This window comes from Canis lupus, chromosome 33 (assembly GCF_003254725.2).
Source record: "Canis lupus dingo isolate Sandy chromosome 33, ASM325472v2, whole genome shotgun sequence".
Classification (NCBI taxonomy): Eukaryota; Metazoa; Chordata; class Mammalia; order Carnivora; family Canidae; genus Canis; species Canis lupus.
The window spans coordinates 1,988,795-2,007,977 of record NC_064275.1 but is presented as its reverse complement, the minus strand read 5'-3'; the positions used below and the strand labels follow the sequence as shown (position 1 = coordinate 2,007,977).

Sequence of the window (19,183 nt, the reverse complement as noted above, 5' to 3'; positions counted from 1 at the left end):
AATTGCAGAGAAAAATAAAAAAGCCAAAATGAGAGCTGGGAAGCCAATGCTAGATGCTGGGGAATGTGCACTTAAGAACAATAGTGACAACTACTAATGCATAACGCACATCCCACACGCCCATGTGAAAGGCAGAATCTTAAGTAACAGACTTCACTGTCAATTATACTATCTGTTCTCCCGCTTAGTGTTAATGAAACCGGAGCAGCAGGAAAAGGCACATATTTTTGGTGAGAAACAAATGGGTGACTTCATTTGTTCCAACTTTTTGAATTCTTTTTGTTGATCACTCTTTTGGGTTTTTTTAGATGTTGAAATTTAACTGTAAGATCATCGATTCTTAGGAGAAAATTATCCCCTTAAAATACTCAAGGCAGTATCATGCCAAAATGTATGACTTCAATAAAGTTTCCTACAAAAATAATTACTCCTGGGATCCCTGGGTGGCTCAGCAGTTTAGCCCTGCCTTCTGCCCAGGGTGTGATCCTGGAGACCTGGGATCGAGTCCCGTGTTCGGCTCCCTGCATGGAGCCTGCTTCTCCCTCTGCCTGTGTCTCTGCCTCTCTCTCTCTCCCTCTCTCTCTCTCTCTGTCTCTCATGAATAAATAAATAAAATCTTTAAAAAAAAAAAAAACAATTACTCCTTAACCTGGCATTTTAATGAAGTCGGCAGAGCAGAGCACCCAGTAGATTTTTTTCAGGCCCCCAACAGTAAGGCAATTACAAATCCTAAATTTTAAAACAGCTGATTATGAAATCTCATATTTCTCTTTAATAATATATTTCCTACTTCTCCAACATTGCAGACTGTAATATATTGCATATATTGAAATATATGCAGTACCCTAATTATTTATAGGAAATTCTGGAAATTCATAAGATGCTAATCTTGCTTTATATTTCATAACTTCAATTTGCAAAGTGGAAAAATTAAAGTCAGAAAGCAAGGAAACTAGGAAAATCCTAGCTGATTTATACTTGGGAGAGAAAAAATTTTTTTTTTTCTGCTTGCACATATAAGCCTAAAGAGAACAATTTAGGAGCAGAGTGATGCTGGCCTCCAGCTGGAGCCCCCTGGCCTTCACAGCACGCGGCGGTCCGGCGGCTCGGGGAAGCCAAGGCCCTCGGAAGCTGGCTCCACTGGGCGAACCGTGGTCACCTCTGGCCAGGGACAAGCACTGGAAATATTTTCAAGTGTACATTCAGTGTTCTACACACTTCAGCAAACACCCTTTCAAGCTGTCTATGCTTTCCGTGCACTCATGAGCCGCGAGCGCGCACAGGTGACAGAACTGAAGGTGAGGTCACTTACCCCAGGTCACGCAGCTCACGAGCTAAGGGACAGCTGGGCTCCTGCCCAGCCATTCTGGCCTCAGAGTTCCCTCCGTTTACCGCCACGTTACACAACCTCTTCCAGTTTTCAGAAAATTTTGCTTTTGAGGTATTTTTAGAATCATATTCCCCTTTTAAAAGCATCATACAGAGATACTAACTTGATCCGTTCTCAGCTATCCAATCCCTCTCTCCACGTCCGAGGCCCCTGACCAGGTTTACCCTGGAGGTAGGCATGAGGAGGTTTTCATTGTCTCGGAGATGATCTTGATAATAGCATAAAGTTCTTTGAAACTTCCAAATAAATGCAAATAAAGTTTTGAACCAACACCTGATGCTCCAGCAAGCTGTGCCAGAGCAATTTTTATCACTATGAAAAGCAGGTTTCAGTGGCCCAATGATTCTTTTATTTATTTATTTATTCAATTATTTATTTATAACATGTAGAGCATATGATCTTTCGGGTTAATCTTCCAGGTGAAAAATCTCAGAGAGAGTGGAGAAACGAGCAGATGGCATCATTCCAGGAAAGGCCGGGAAACTTAGTAGTTTCTGCACCGTGACGTAAAATCCGCATCAAAACTGAAGCACAGGACTAGTTAAAGCAGGCAATCTGTTGTCTGGGTTAGAGTTTACGGGAAGAGGAGAAGCACCACCCACGCGCATATCGTCTCCGACTCCAGGGATGTTTCCAGACCCTCTAATTGGTGCCATTCTGTACTAATTAATACCGTACAAGCACCTATCAGGCACCGCTGCGCATCCTGGCACAACTCACACCACCGAAGGCACCGCAGCCCTGAATATTCATACCCAAGTGCAAATGTTAATTCATGCAGCGCTTGCGTTACACTGATCTAATTATCTACTGGAGGAATCTGTGCAGGGCGCGCTGTCAGTCCTACAGACTGGGTCCGGCAAAGTGCAACTGCACTGGGTGCCTTCTCGGCTACTTACAGAAATCCGCCTGCCGAGCTTTAAGAACGGTCAGAAGAAGTACACGTGGCCAACATGCGGCTCCTCGACACACTCAGCCTCTCCTCTTGTCGGTCAAGGAACTACAGGCCCCAACATTAGCAAGAGAAGCAGGCCTGGGAGCCCCCGTGTCCCTGCAGCAGACCTCGGAGAGCGGCCCTAAGGGAAGCGGCCTGCCACAAACAACCAAATTTGTAAAAAAATCTCACGCTGTCCATAAGTGGTTTTTCATTACGTAGTTGTAGCCAGGAAGCAATGACTTCTAAACACCTAGAGACATCCCTCAACGGCTACTCTATACATTTAGCTTAAAAAAAAAATCTGTTTATTGAATTCTTTTTTCCTTTTGCCTCTAGAATCTAAAAATGAAAAAGTATGATTCTTCCCTTTCAGCCTCCCTACTCACTCCAGGTCTTCGGTTTCACGAGGTCTCGAGTCCCTACCACTCATCCCACACTCACGCGGCACTGAGCAGACCTCCGAAGGAGGCAGTTTACAGCACAGCATTGAGACTGTTCTGAAATACTTGGTGCCCTGGAGCCGACGGACCATCAGACAGTCTTGTCCTCTTCCCGGAAATGTTCCTCGTTGCCCAACCCGCCCAGATCTCCCGAACCCCTTCTCCTGACATACCCACACCTTAGGTTTTATGCCATCCACGCCTCTACTAAAAAGCACCTATATACAAACGGAAGATCACACTATAACCCTGAGCCATCTAATCGGCTGATTGGGCATCAGCACGTGTTTAGAGAAGAAGCGCAGCATTTGAGGAGGTCTTACAAGGATGATCCCCCATGACGGGGAAGGGATTGATGATTAAATCATTTGGATGATTCACCCTATAATTCATGTCCTTTTCCTCTTTCTGTCACCTAACGCATCCAAAATATCAGCAAATCTCCCAGGCGTTACCTTAAAAATCTACCCAGCGTCTATCTACCTCCACTCTTTCAGCCCATGTTCAACGCACCATCATCTATTGCCTGTAGGACAAAAACAGCTTCAAAACTTGTATCTCTGCTTCCTCCTTTGCCCTTCCCTTCGTCTACATTCCCTCCACATCGAAGCTACAGCATTAGAGCTGACATCGTAATTAAGTCAAAAATATAAAAGTCACATCAGAGTGAAATCAACCTGTCACAAAATGACCAGTACTGGATGATTCCATTTAGAAGGGGGCATCTAAAATAGTCAAACTCACAGAAAAATAACGTAGAACACTGGTTGCCAAGGGCTAGGGGAGGGGGCAAATGGGAGTCGCTGTTCAATGAGTATAAAGTTTCAATCTTGCAAGGTGACAAACAGCCAGAGATCTGCTGTACAAGGATACGGACATAGCCACACTACTGAGCACTTACAAGTGGTGTTTTCTTGCACATAGTACAGCTGAGTTTTCCTCTACTCCAAATCCTCCATGACTTCACATGTTCTTCAGCAAGACCCTTAACCTTTCCCTTGGCCCAGAGGGCAAGGCACGATTGGCCCCCGCTACTCTGCAGGGTCTGCGCCAAGTCCCGCGCCCACTTGCCCCATCTCACCCCCACGTTCCCTCCCTCACTCTCTGCAGCCAACCTGGCCCTCTCCCCTCGCCTTTACACACCAAGCCCACACCTTTGTGAAGCAAACAGTCCCCCCTTCAGAGCTCGCGCTATTCATTTGTTTATTTCACTTAGCGCCGCTTGCAGCTCCAGCTCGGGTCACAATCCTCCTGCGGCGAGGATGCGACCGAAATACCTAAAATACCTAAAAGCCAGGTACCTTTCTCCGGCTTACTTTTCCTCCTAGTGTTTACTAGCACCTGGTCAACTTTCTATTTCCTTCCTGCCTCTCCCACTAAAAACATAAACCCCAAGAGTTCAAAACATAAGCTTTGTTCACTGCTGGATCAGTCCGTTCAATAAATATTGATTGAATGACTGAAGAAATAAATGGCATGAGTTAATGTGATTGTGGATAATTGCACAATAAAAAGAAACAAATTCCTTTCCTTTCCTTTCCTTTCCTTTCCTTTCCTTTCCTTTCCCTCTTTCTTCTTCCTTCCTTCCTTCCTTCCTTCCTTCCTTCCTTCCTTTTCTTTCTTTGTCTTTACCCCAATTCCTGACCTCATTTCCTAAGAATACCCAGCTTAACTCAGTATATTTTATGCCAGTCGAAAAATTATTTATAGAGATTAAGAAACATGCTAATATATGAAGACAAAAGCTGTTTTGTCTGCTTTTTGATGTTGTATGCCCTTCTTCATTCTTCTGAGATCACATTATACCCAAAAGAGGCCACGTGATAAGAGCAGCAGTGCTTATCAAAGCTACGCTGTAGAGCAAGTGTGCAGTGGTCTCATTTCTGAGAAGTGGTCATAAATTACAGGCTCTCTCTCTCACACACACACACAATCTGTGTGTTGTCCAAAGCTAAGCTTATTAGCTTAGATCTGCAATCCTGACTGTGGATATGAACTGGTGCCAAGAGACCTGTAAGGATGAAGGAAAAAAAAGTAGGAAGGTAAATAAAGAGGACAAGTGGTTAAGAAAATTAGAGCAAAATGTAGAGACAAAAATAAACAGTAGATCTATAGCAGGGAGGTAAATCAGAACCTCTTTAAATTATTATGAAAAAATTCAGAAATGCAATATCAGGAGTTAAATAGGTCATTTATAAGAGAGTATCTGTAGCATATTTCCAACCTACTGTGGAAGTAAAATTCATGAATAATATTAAAGGTATTTACATGATCCACTGTTCTCCTGAATAGTGTTTGCCTAATGTAATAAGATCCAGATTGCTTGAGCAAAATACAAACTTGGGGGCTGTAAGGCTAAAACCTGACTTCCTGTGTTGTTCAAAAAAGATGAACTTTCTCTTAATATAATAGCTTGCATCCATATTATCATTTTATTCCATTTATGTTACAGGTTGTTGTGATTAAATTATTACTCTGTAGTAATTATACTATACACCCCTTAACAGAGATGTTATTCTCCTTCTTGAGTTAGTTTCATATCAAAGTCTTCAAATTTAAATCAAGAGATTCCAATTTTCCTTTGTAAAGCAAATAGCAGATGAGAAAATCGAGACTATCCTAAAGACAACCGAACAGGGCAGCCTGGGTGGCTCAGTGGTTTAGCGTCGCCTTCGGCCCAGGGCATGATCCTGGAGACCTGGGATCGAGTCCTGCGTTGGGCTCCCTGCATGGAGCCTGCTTCTCCCCCTGCCTGTGTCTGTTCCTCTCTGTATGTGACTTTCATGAATAAATAAATAAAATCTTAAAAAAAAAAAAGACAACAGAACATTCTTTAATAAACAAAAAATCGGACTAAAAATTACTCCTCTGTCCAATTTTTCTGCTCAGTTTTTTTAAAAAAAACGTATCTATCTCGTTTCCTTCCAACTCTTGAAAGTTGATAGAATTATATTTACAAATGCAAAAAGCAAATTCGTAAAGTTAAGGAACTGCCCCCCCACCTTCTCTCAGCATATATTTCTATAAAACATCCTCAGGGAAAAATGAAAAAAAAAACTGTTATTAATATGAGAGTATTTTTTAGCAATCACATGTCTCTCAAACTCTACCAATGAGGATAGCTTGCCTTTATAACTTACCTTTCTGATTATGTCTTTTCACCTGGATCTTATGGCCAGCTAGTTAGGGTCTCCTGGGGGTAATTTCACCGTTTTCCCTGGAAGGCTTGTTTCCCTCTTTGTTAAGCTCATTAGCCCAGCTCGACTAAGGCAAGTGTTCAGTGCATGTGCTTTAGCCCAGCCTCCTACTTCCCCTAAACCCAGGCTTTAGCTCTACCTATTGTAACTTCGCCGTGGCATACGGCAGGAGCTCTGGCCTCTGTGCTTCCTTCCCTTCCTGAGTGTTTTGTTGTTGTTCTAGAACCAGCATTTTAAGTCTCTGAAGACATCAATCCTTGACTCTTAGAATCACCAGATGACTGTTAGCCAGTCAAATGTAACGGATGATAGGAAAGCCTATCAGCTATCCAAATAATATTGGGGAAGCACTTTAGTGTTTTCATGTTCCTCTTAAGTAGATGTGAAAGGACATCTCACTATGACACGTTCCTGTTCTTTATTGCTGATTCATATAATTAGGTTAGTGAATGATGGATCCGGCCAATATTTGGAGTCTGCTCTGTGCAATGTGCTTGCTGTGCTACGTCCCATGGAAGGTGAGGAGATGAATTAGCTAGGTTCCTTGACCTCAGGAAGCCCACAAGAACTTAGGGGTTTACATTTTAGTTGTATGTATCACAGGAAGTTATGAAATATACACAGAAATAAGATAATTGAGCACAATGACTGGCAGGCAAAAGCCTCTAAGCTTTCCATCAGATACGCAATCTGCAAAGAAGGAAACTGTGGCAGATTGCTTGCCAAAATATCCTCGATTCCTCACCCTCTCCATGGCCTTTGCAATGTGACCATCTGCTCCCATCCAAAGCTAGAATCATTTCACTACCCCTGCAATCTGGGCTAGCATTACAACCTGCTGTGACCAGTAGGGGGTACCCGAAGAGTCCGTGGGCCAGTTCTGAGTGAGGCTCCAGAGGCTTCATCTCTTCCGTTCTCTCTCCCCGAATCTTGTCACCAGAATATGAACAAACCCAGGCTGGACGGCTAGATGCTGAGACATACCTGGCCTGGTAACCTCCATCACCCCAACCAGCACACAGCCACGCATGAGTAAGGCAATTTTAGGTGAGGCAGCCTTTACCTCATCTGCCAGATTTCCACAGATGTGTGAGCTAACCCAGCTGGGATCAGCTGAGCCTGGTCCCGATCAGCAGAACTGTCAAGCTGACTCACAGATTCGTGAGAAATAGCAAAAGTGTATTCTTCTGAGCCACTCAGATGGAGATGGTTTACTCCACAGTAATACATGTTGGTGGTGATACATAACCCATACAAGGTAGTGGATGTAGCATTTGCAAATGCACAAGGAGCCTGGTTTGCTCTACTTGCAGTGTGCAACTACATCTATGTAATTTGAGCTATATTTACATTTCAGTGTTTAAAATAAATGAGGGGCACCTGGGTGGCTCAGTTGGTTAAGCAGGTCATGATCCCTTCCAGCCCAGGTCACGATCCCAGGGTCATGGGATCAAGCCCTGCATTGGGCTCCCTCCTTGGTGAGGAGCCTGCTTCTCCCCCTCCCTCTGCTGCTCCCCCTGCCTGTGTACACGCTCTCTCTCTCTGTAAATAAATAACAATCTTTAAAAAATAAAATAATAATATAAAATAATTGAAGTGTCCTCAACAAAAATGTAATTCAAAAAACCACAAGTTCCCAAGACTATGTTTTGTTTTGCTTTGTTTCCATTTTGTTTACTGATGTGGCTTAAGCAGCAGGAAGAGTGACTGGCACAGAGCAGGTGCTGAAAAAATTTTTTGTTTGAAAAACTAAATGCTTTTAAGCAAGCATTTATTTGATCATCTCTGAATGCAGTATTAAAGCCTGAGAAAAGGCATTTAAATGGATTCCCAGAAAGCAAGTAGAGTTCAGAAACTAGAAGACTGCAGTGACACTCCAGATATGCTACGATGAGATCTTAAGCTGGACTGGTGACAGCAAGACCTGAAGAAGGGTAGATCAGTTTGGCTTCATTAAATGGGCTGAACTTACCTCCAAAATGTGTGTCATGACCCATTCTCTAGAATACTTTCATAGATCCATTTCAAGATATCAATGAAAATATGATAAAATTTCTTAATTCAAACATCCATAGTCTAATGATGGAAGTATTCCAGCCATCTCCTTTCTGTGTTACAACCAAATTTGCCAGTGCCACACAAGGGTAGACACAGACAGGGCTGGGGATGCAGTGTACAGAAGTTTTCCTGGAAAAAAGACCCAATCCTGAGGCCAGAAGGAGTACCCAAATAAAGGATCATGTGAAAGATGTGTCAGGGAAAAGATTCAGCCAACACCAAAAACCAAGGCAAGAGAGGGCATGGCACATCCTAGGAATTGCAAATGATTCAATATGGATGGAATAAGGCTTCAGAAAGGAAGTGAGGCAAGAGAAGAAGTAATCAGAAATGAGTGAATTAAAAAAAAAATTGACCTTGATAAGATTTCAGGTTTATTGGTAAGCAATGAAGAACCCTGAGGGGTCTTAGGCAAAACAGTAACATATTGAGGAATAAAGTCTAGAAAGGTCCTCTTGAATCTACTGTGGCAGTTGAATGGAGGGGAGCAAGACTGATGTCAAGGAGAGCATGCAGTAAACAGCCCCCTTGGCCCCAGTGGGGAAGGCTGGGTGCCTGAACAAATGCAGTAGCCCTGCAGGTGTACATAAGGGAGAGATTTGATATTTTGGAAGGAAAATATGAGGGAGCAAAGTGTGGATAAGTAAAGTTCTAACCTTGGCAACCTGTGGATGGACGTGGCAAACACAAAGCTAGAAGACATAGTAGGGATAGCAGGCAAGAGGCAAGACTGTACGTTCACTCCTTGAAGGTCATGCACACTGTGTTTGAGATCGTCTGAATCCCAAAAAGATGTGCAAAGAGAAGCCATTAGTTTATCTAGCATTTTGTCTAGTTCTGCATGGTGTCTGACCAACAATAAGTGCTCAGTGATTCATCTGTGAATAAATGAATAAATAATCTTGGAAAAAAGATCTAGACTTGGGTCTAGAAAAGGGAATTAATACATAGCTGGGCGAATTTATGCTGTGGGAGTGTATTAAATCAGTTCTGCTCAAAGTTTGGACTTCACACAATGCTGGTCCTCAAGCTGTCATGTGTCCTTAACATAAAAACAGACATTAAAAATAAGCATTTGGAAGCTTTTATAGCAATTTGACAGAGTGATTTTTATGTCTGTTTTATTAAGATAAAAATTTGACTCATTTTATATGTTTTTATTTTTTAATTTCATTTTTTTAGTAATATATTTTTTTTATTTTTACAAAAATTTCAGTGTGTAATAGGTTGGGAATGTTACAAACAAACACACAAATAAAAATCCTAGTCCATTATCACAGGTAGTTTAAGCACTGAATTAGACTGAATTCCTCACTGAATGTGAGGAAAATATTTATGGCAGCTCCTCTTTGACCTGTTCTCTCCTCCTACTCTTTCTTACCTGTTTTCTAAAACCAATGTGATTCCCTCCCTAGCATCTCAGTAATAAACTGTGCATTTTGTATGCTTATCCAATTCGGCTACAAAATTGTCCCAATAGCAAGGATAAAAGGCACTTATTCCCCTTGCTTGAGAGCTGTAGAAACAACAGCATGGTAGGCAAAATTCTAAGATGGTCCCTGGGTGTTCTATCCTGTATAATCCGTATCCTTTGAGTGTAAGCAGGCCCTGGGACTTGCCTCAAGCCAAAACAAAAAACAGAAAAACAAAACACAAAACAAAATAAAACAAAACACCATGGTAAGAGTGATTGAGTATCATGCTCTTGTTTCACATAGCTAGGTAGGCAACAGGCCTCCCATCAGTTTCGGTCTCACCATGGCGCTGAAGAAGCCAGCCACCATTTGTTCTAAAGCTACACACGTCCTCCCCGCCAAAAAAGAGGAAAATAATTCTACCAACAACTTGTGGGCATGTAGCAGTGGATCATTTCCCAGTTGAGACTTCAGATGAGACCTCATTCTCAGCCAGTGTCTCTACTATATAGCCTTAAAGACCCTCAGCAGAGGACCCAGCTACGCTGTGCTTAGAATCCTGAACCAGAGAAAATGCTAGATAATAACTGTATACTATTTAAGCTGCTAAACGTGTGGTCATTTATTATGCAGCCCAGAAAACTAATACAATTAGACAGTGGTAATTGCCTGGATTCGAGTGAAGAGAAAATTGGGTGAAGGGGGCATTGGCAGTACTATTTCTATCATTCCAAACATAAGGAAAGAAAAAAAAATATGGGAGGAATAAAACTTATTTTAGAGCACTAAAATTAATAGAATATCTAAATACCTTATGATTAAAACTTAGATACAAGTTTGTTGTCAAGTACTTCAGTGACTCATCATGAAACAAAACATCACGCAACTGAAGAACACAGAAAAACTGGAAAAAAGGAGCAGTGGAGGAGCTGGGAAGAGACATGAAAAGGTCTTGAAAATGAGGGGGGGAAATAATGACAAAGAGAATTAAAAACCAAGCCAAGTACTTAAGAGATGTTAAAAAGAAGAACTATAAAAAAAAGTCATTGTATTTCACAAGAAAATGGAAGATGGGCACAGGAGCCTTCAGAGAGAGTAGTTTTGCTAGACTATGGAGCTTCGGAATAAATATTTTGAGGAACTGAAGAGGGGATGGATGGTGCCAATTTAAGGATACTAAATATAGATAAATACAGCAATTTTGGAAATTAAAGGAAGATGTCTAATGAAAGTTGGGTGATACCGAGTGCAGGGTTAAGGAATGTATATCTCAACACGGTGGAAGTAAGAGAAGAAAAGATTAATGATGCTGGAGCGAGAGGTGATTAAGGCACGACACCTGGGACTCAAGTGGAAGCTTTAGCTCTAAAGGAAAACACTTCTTACTCTCAGAATGTAAAAAAAGTAATAATAAAAAATAAAATACATTTAAAAACCATGTAAAAAAAAGAGGCTTAAAAAAAAAAAGGCTCCCATAGGATAGTGTTGGACTTCCTGATAAAGAAGGGAAGTTGTCCACTTCGAAGTGAGGGGGGAAGGATGGGACCCCAAATTGGAAGCGAGTAAAAGTTTGGAACAGCTCTCGCGCAGACTGTGTTACAGGATCAACAAGAGATTAATGAAAGGATTAAGAAGCAATTAAATCAGGCAGCATGAGTTGGTTGTAAGCCAAGTCTGCAGAGTCTTGCGTGAAACCTGTCACCGACGCCGAGTAGCAGCGAGGAGAGAGGCTGGCTGACGGCGGTTGGGTGGCTCACAGAAAGCACAGCCTCCACCACCAAGGAGGAGATGTGCACACACTACTTGATTGGAAAAGGACAGCCAGGAGATTGGAGATTTTAGCAACAGATGGCCAATGTACTTTGAGCCAGCTATGACATTGGTAAATTTTAAAATTCAGCCACTAGACAACAGAAAATGCCCTGAAGCATTTTAATCACAGCCAATTTTAATTTTAGCATTGTCCCTAACAGGCCGGCTAACTTCCTTAGACCGAATCCTTTTTCTTCCCCAACTCCTTGTACATTGAAATATTTCACACAGACACAGCGTGGTCTTCTAGGAATTTGTATGTAGAGCTTCTTAGCACATCCTGATTCCAGAACGGAACTGGCTGCGTTGGGAAACTTATTTCACCTCTCTGTCCCTTAGGTTCCTCATCATCAGCGGGGATGATGAACTCTCAGTGCAGATGTAATGACTCAGTGGGGTAACTTCTGTGCTGGTATCGTGACATGTATGAGATATATTTAAATGACGTCATTTGATTTGTTTAGAAACAACATCATTGCCCATATAATTTTCATTTTCTGGAAGAAGCCAGTAAAGAAAATACTGAGAAAAATGGAAACGACAGAAAACTAGAAGAGAAAGGTAAGTGTGATCACAAATCTGTCATCTAAGCATTAAAACTTGTATTCTTTGAGTTCCAAGTATAAATCCGTATAACCGGAGAGACAGTTTCGAGGCCGTAAAGCTCAATCTCCACATTTTAGCCATGAGAAGACAAAGGCCCGGAGAATACAGCTGGCTTTTTCTACGGACATTAAACTTATTAGCTCAAGGGCCAGGACTAGAAACGAGGTCATCAGTCTCCACTACCTTCCCACTCGCTGTGAGGACAGGTGAAATGCTGCACGGTCAGCAACCAACTGTGCTGGATCCACACCTACTTCGGGCACTCCCCACTCCGGGTGTATAATCGTTATTAGTTATGATTTCACCCCTCCTGTTAGGAAACTGATGGAAAGCGTACATGTAGATCAGCGAAAAGACAATCCTTCCAAATAAAATAGGGGGAAAAAAGCACCTTATACCTAAGCCTGCAGCATAAAGTGTATAAAAATCATTTCCTCCAATGTCATGGTTTGCAAAAAGTCTACTTTTGCAAGAGAAAAACATCAATTTTTCAACTACCCTTGATATCAAGAGAAGCATGATGGCAGCACGTCATCCACTCGGGAAGCTCTTAAAACTCAGTCCCGAGGGCTCTCGGGCCTTATCAACAGGCCTACATGATGCAATTCAGTCACTGAAAGTTCACAAAGAAATATTTCCCCAGATTGTTGGAGGCCTCAGGCCTAGTCCATGCAGCCCACGCTTCGCCTGCAATATGGGAAGATTCAGACTAGCTTTTGTGGGCGTGCAAGGAAAACGACACCAGGGGACAGGCACCAACCTCACGACGATGTGTCCTGAAGGTTCACCGTTGACCTCAATCTGCAGATGATAATTCAGCAAAGGGGGGATCCTCTTGCTGTGATCTGGACGTTAGTCCTCAGGGTCTTGCTCCCACGATCTAAAAGACATATTTGTAAAAACATCTCTGTGGGCCCCTGTAAGGCAGGAAGTAGCTAAGGATGAGTGAGTGGACGGTGACGAGGGTGAGCCAGGCCACCAGCCCCGGGCCTCCGGCTCAGACTAGGTCTGTGGTAGGCGCCAACAGCAAACTGTGGTCAGCGCAAGCCCCTGTGGCTGCGGCTTATTAGACCCTAACGGTCTGCCTACCACGTGTGGTATGTGGACACGGCAACACACAGACTAAGCGAGCGTCGGCCGCCTAGAAACCCATGCTCTCCTGCCAGAGCCCCGCGGGCAGAGGGTGTGCACCTGCTAAGTTAGAGCTACGAGGGGGGTGCTGTGGGGCACGAGGTGGGGTGCGGCTGCTGCGGGGCAGGGCTCCTGAAGGCCAGGATGGCTCCCGCCCTGCAGGGGACAGCTGCGGTCCCAGGGGCTGAAAGGTGACAGGGACATGCCGGCATGAACGGAGACCTGAGGCACCACCCGCGAGGTTCTGGGAAGCCCAGGTGCTTGCATGTCGCTCAGTAATGCAGCGGCGGGCAGGGCCCGGAGGGGACAAGGGTTAGGAGGGACCAGCGCCAGGTGTGGGATGCCCAGGTCTACACTGCCTGCCCCCGGAGCCCTCCGGAGCGCCTGCGGCGGCGGAGTGTGCTAGAAGGTTCACCCTGGCCGCGTGGAGGGAGCTGAGCAGGCGGGGGCAGCCACAGGGGTCCAGGGACCTTGTGACCATCTGGTGCTGCAGGGCAAGGACGGTGCCCGGGACAGCGGCCAGCGGGGAAGGGGGCTGAAGAGGGACGCGGGGCGGGCGGCGGAGCGGGGCTGAGGACGGCACCTGCTGTCTCCCCCCCACCCCCGTCCTGGGCGGGTTTACACACGCACTAGCGGCGGGCCACGGAGCACACCGGCCGCGGGACGTGCTGGGAGCGGCCTCGGTGACACGTCCCGGGGCGTCGGGCAGGCGGAGACGCGACGCTGGAGCCCTGGGCTCTCGGGGCCGCCTCCCGCCCTGGCGACCTGGTGACCCGGCACGTCCGGGAATGGCCGAGATCCCGGCCCAGGCCTGTCCCCTGCCTGGGCGATGCGGTGTCCTGGGGCGTCCTGCCCGCCCCTCCCCCCCCCCCCGTCCTGGGTTAGGGACCCGCACGGGCGCCAGCACCTGGCAGGTAGAGACCCGGGCTCGGGCCGCTCCGCCCGTTCCTGCCCCGCGCCCCCGCTCCCCCTCCCTCTGACAGACCCCTCACCCCGACATTCCTCCTGAGCGAGGAAGTGGATGACTCAGAGCACCTCGCAGACACCAGTCCTCCCCCCTCACTCCCACGCACCCCCCCCCCCATCCTTCGGGGTAGGTGGGAGCCCGCTCAGACCCCCGGGGCGGGTCAGGTCCCGCTCACACTCACCCTCCTCCCCCCCCCCGCCCCCGCCCCGGGCAGGGCAGGTCCCACTCACACTCACCCCCATCAACCCAGGGCAGGACAGGTCCCGCTCACACTCACCCCCCCCCTCCCCGGGCCGGGAGGGAGCCCGCTGGGAGCCCGGAGCCCCATGACGGCCGCCCGGCCTTCTCCGTGCCCCCCCAGGCCTCCCGAGGAGAGGCCCTGCCTCCCCAGTTTGCTCCATCGGGGGAGGCACAGTTAGGGCCGGAAGGGCCCTGTGGGGCTGGGGCTGGGGCAGGGACCCCAACAGGGCGACAGGAGCGCTGTGCGCCTGCCTGCAGGGCAACCCCGGGAGGGCTGCTGGCGGGGCCCTGGCAGGTGTCACTGGGGCCCGGGGACGGTTGGGAGCGTGCCACGCAGGAGACGGGCCAGGGCGTGTCACTCCGGGTAGCTGCTGCACAGGGGACCCGGGAGGCTCCCTGGGGGATACGGCAGTGTGGCCCGACCGGCCCGGGGCGCCCAGCCAGCTGGCTCCGCGCCGGGGGATGGACTAAGGGGTTCACGGGAGGCAGCGCTCGGGCTCGGGAGGCGCCCCTGGCTCCAGCCTCATGGGCGGGGTCCCCGGGGGACGCTACGGGCCACAGCATGAACCTTGATCTGCTTCGGCCTTATACTTCTTACTGAAAATTAATACATTAGGATTTTTATTTATGCACTTCACTATTTTATGGGGTTTTAACAGGACCTGGGTCTTCATTTCCAAGATAAATCAAGGATTGTTTTTAGATCACCTCCTGACGCGAAATACTGTTCGCAAAATGTCATTTATGTGCATTGCTACTCTCACTAGATCTTGTTACTTGAATTAATAAACAAGCACAAATTGCCATTGCCCAATCTGCATATGATTTTATGACTATTTCAACAGAATGTGCTTCATTCGTTATAACGTCACTGGCAAGTGCATGTTATTTTGTGCCTTTAAAAAATTAAAGGTCCGTGGTCTCCATTCTACTGCAAAAGGAAAAAGGGCTTTAAAAGGTGAGTTGTAAGGAATCAGGAGGAGCCAGCCTCACCCAGGACTCCAAGAGAATCCACAGCCCGGACAAGTGTCACTGACGTCGCCCAGCAGCAAGCAGGTCCTAAGCCACCGGATCGCTGGGACCCGCCGCTCTCTGTCCTGCGCCGCCACGTGTTGGCCCATCCTCACCAGTGACCCAAGTGCCAAGGCCGATGTCACTGCAACGCTGTTGGGGGCCGTGGGGGCTCCCCTTGGGCCCAGGGCGTGACCCCAGGCCCCGGGATCGAGTCCCGCATCGGGCCCCACGGGGAGCCTGCTTGTCCCTCTGCCTGGGTCTCCGCCTCCCTCTCTCTCGGTGTCTCATGAATAAATACATAAAATCTTCTGAAAAATAAAGTGAGGGCGTTGGACGGGGCGATCTTTAAAAGCCACTTCAATCTAAAAATGTACAGCTCTGTAAGTGAATGTTCCACGTCAAGCCCTGGACACAATCTCTCCCTAATTAGACGGAGACCCCCCCCTTCGGTGTCCGAGTGACACGCTCAGCGGCCCCGGCCTGGGCACCGACTGTCCCTGGTCCCGCCTGCGAGTTAAGAGCGTGTCCTGCGCTTTTACCGGTTGAAACAGTGACACTGCGTATTACGTGAGATTCAGGTCCGGCGCCGCCGAGCGCCAGCAGGTGGGTTCCTGCGCTCGGGAGCCGTCCGCGGGGCGTCCCGGCCGGGGCGGGGGGGGGGGGGGGGGGGCGCAGGCCTGCGGGGCCCACGCACCTGCTCCCCGGCGTCCCGCGCACGTGGGTCCCCACCGGGAAAATCCACCGTCTGCGCCCCCACGCCTCGTGCTCTCAGCCCAGCTTCCCCCCACGACCCAGACCTAGATGCTGGCTCTGCGGCCTGCCTGCGCGCTGCGTGGACGGGATTCGGGGTGTGCGCCTCGGGCCAGCCTCGTGCGGCTCCCAGCGTCGAGGGGGAAGGGAGGCGCCGTGGCCTCGGGGCGGGGCGGGCGGCCTGAGCCCCAGGGGGCGCGGGCCCGGGCACCTGGCGTGGTCCGCCTTCACCCAGCAGCCCCCTCCCGGGGTCGGGGTGCCCGCCGCGCCGTCCGCCTTCACCCAGCAGCCCCCCCCGGGGTCGGGGTGCCCGCCGCGCCGTCCGCCTTCACCCAGCAGCCCCCCCCCGGGGTCGGGGTGCCCGCCGCGCCGTCCGCCTTCACCCAGCAGCCCCCTCCCGGGTCGGGGTGCCCGCCGCGCCGTCCGCCTTCACCCAGCAGCCCCCTCCCGGGTCGGGGTGCCCGCCGCGCCGTCCGCCTTCACCCAGCAGCCCCCCCCGGGGTCGGGGTGCCCGCCGCGCCGTCCGCCTTCACTCAGCAGCCCCCCCCCGGGGTCGGGGTGCCCGCCGCGCCGTCCGCCTTCACCCAGCAGCCCCCCCCCGGGGTCGGGGTGCCCGCCGCGCCGTCCGCCTTCACCCAGCAGCCCCCCCCGGGGTCGGGGTGCCCGCCGCGCCGTCCGCCTTCACCCAGCAGCCCCCCCCGGGGTCGGGGTGCCCGCCGCGCCGTCCGCCTTCACTCAGCAGCCCCCCCCCCGGGGTCGGGGTGCCCGCCGCGCCGTCCGCCTTCACCCAGCAGCCCCCCCCGGGGTCGGGGTGCCCGCCGCGCCGTCCGCCTTCACTCAGCAGCCCCCCCCCGGGGTCGGGGTGCCCGCCGCGCCGTCCGCCTTCACCCAGCAGCCCCCCCCCGGGGTCGGGGTGCCCGCCGCGCCGTCCGCCTTCACCCAGCAGCCCCCCCCGGGGTCGGGGTGCCCGCCGCGCCGTCCGCCTTCACCCAGCAGCCCCCCCCCGGGGTCGGGGTGCCCGCCGCGCCGTCCGCCTTCACCCAGCAGCCCCCTCCCGGGGTCGGGGTGCCCGCCGCGCCGTCCGCCTTCACCCAGCAGCCCCCCCCGGGGTCGGGGTGCCCGCCGCGCCGTCCGCCTTCACCCAGCAGCCCCCCCCCGGGGTCGGGGTGCCCGCCGCGCCGTCCGCCTTCACCCAGCAGCCCCCTCCCGGGGTCGGGGTGCCCGCCGCGCCGTCCGCCTTCACCCAGCAGCCCCCTCCCGGGTCGGGGTGCCCGCCGCGCCGTCCGCCTTCACCCAGCAGCCCCCTCCCGGGTCGGGGTGCCCGCCGCGCCGTCCGCCTTCACCCAGCAGCCCCCCCCGGGGTCGGGGTGCCCGCCGCGCCGTCCGCCTTCACTCAGCAGCCCCCCCCCCGGGGTCGGGGTGCCCGCCGCGCCGTCCGCCTTCACCCAGCAGCCCCCTCCCGGGTCGGGGTGCCCGCCGCGCCGTCCGCCTTCACCCAGCAGCCCCCCCCGGGGTCGGGGTGCCCGCCGCGCCGTCCGCCTTCACTCAGCAGCCCCCCCCCGGGGTCGGGGTGCCCGCCGCGCCGTCCGCCTTCACCCAGCAGCCCCCCCCCGGGGTCGGGGTGCCCGCCGCGCCGTCCGCCTTCACCCAGCAGCCCCCCCCGGGGTCGGGGTGCCCGCCGCGCCGTCCGCCTTCACCCAGCAGCCCCCCCCGGGGTCGGGGTGCCCGCCGCGCCGTCCGCCTTCACTCAGCAGCCCCCCCCCCGGGGTCGGGGTGCCCGCCGCGCCGTCCGCCTTCACCCAGCAGCCCCCCCCGGGGTCGGGGTGCCCGCCGCGCCGTCCGCCTTCACTCAGCAGCCCCCCCCCGGGGTCGGGGTGCCCGCCGCGCCGTCCGCCTTCACCCAGCAGCCCCCCCCCGGGGTCGGGGTGCCCGCCGCGCCGTCCGCCTTCACCCAGCAGCCCCCCCCGGGGTCGGGGTGCCCGCCGCGCCGTCCGCCTTCACCCAGCAGCCCCCCCCCGGGGTCGGGGTGCCCGCCGCGCCGTCCGCCTTCACCCAGCAGCCCCCTCCCGGGGTCGGGGTGCCCGCCGCGCCGTCCGCCTTCACCCAGCAGCCCCCCCCGGGGTCGGGGTGCCCGCCGCGCCGTCCGCCTTCACCCAGCAGCCCCCCCCCGGGGTCGGGGTGCCCGCCGCGCCGTCCGCCTTCACCCAGCAGCCCCCTCCCGGGGTCGGGGTGCCCGCCGCGCCGTCCGCCTTCACCCAGCAGCCCCCCCCCCGGGGTCGGGGTGCCCGCCGCGCCGTCCGCCTTCACTCAGCAGCCCCCCCCCCGGGGTCGGGGTGCCCGCCGCGCCGTCCGCACAGGCTAGCTGGGTGCACGCTCACCGCCCCGGCCTCCTGCCGCCGCCTCCCGGAAGCCTTCCTCTCCGGGAACTGATCCCCCCTCCGAGGTGTGTTTCGCCGGCCTGAGAAGCGGTTGGGCAGCAGCGCCCGGAGCGCGACGCGGGGCGTGGCCTGCAGCCGTCGGGGCGCCACGGTCCCCCGCCTGCAAGTGAAACAGGAGGCCCGAAGTGGGCGGTCGTCGCGGGGTTTTAGCTGGGACGCCCCAGCTCTGTCCTGGGTCCGAGGGCCTGTTGTGCACCCCCCACCCCCCGTCACCTGAGGTCACCCAAGGTCACCCGAGGTCACCCTTTGTCCTGCGGGCTCATCGCACCGGCTCTTCGGCTGGTGGCGCTTACGAAAGAGAGCGCCGTGTCTCAGCAGAGGAGAATCCACGCGAGAGCGGTCGTGACAAGGGGTCTGTACCTCTATTTTTGTAACAAAACGCCAAGGGCCGGTGAACGAAAGGAAACGAGCGCCTCTTGAAGCCGGAGTCCGCGCGCCTGCTCCTCCCCTTACAGGTCCTGCCGTTGGGCCTGCGCGCCCGGTGCCAGCGCAAAGGGCTTCGAGGGCCAAGGACCGAAGCTGCACCTGCCCGGGCGGGGGAAAGGCTCACCTGGGCAGAGGCGGGCGGGGGCAGCGAGCGGGGCGGGGCCCACGGCAGCCAGGAGCCCAGCGGGGCCTCGTGCTGCCGCTTAACGCAGAGTCGGCCTGCCTGCTCCGAAACGGTAGCCCTTGGCAGGGAAGCACTTCCAGTGGAAAATAATGAGCTCCCTCATTAAAAAGTAATAGTGTGTAAAGTAAAATTTCAAAGCATAATTAATGAGCTTATGCGAAGCGCCAAGAAAACAGTA

At 52.1% G+C, this 19,183-nt stretch overlaps 1 long non-coding RNA gene across 2 annotated transcripts; it reads right to left on the bottom strand.

Moving 5' to 3' along the window:
• Positions 1 to 221: 221 nt before the first annotated feature.
• On the bottom strand, positions 222 to 18,912 carry LOC112640891 (uncharacterized). 2 transcript variants are annotated; one of them, XR_003124323.3, is made up of 3 exons: positions 18,756 to 18,912; positions 12,616 to 12,735; positions 222 to 4,778 (listed from the first exon to the last, which is right to left on the bottom strand). It is a non-coding gene; the product is annotated as an uncharacterized LOC112640891 (long non-coding RNA). The 2 variants fall into 2 exon arrangements; XR_007408040.1 differs by lacking the exon at positions 18,756 to 18,912 and adding an exon at positions 18,336 to 18,657.
• Positions 18,913 to 19,183: the final 271 nt, after the last annotated feature.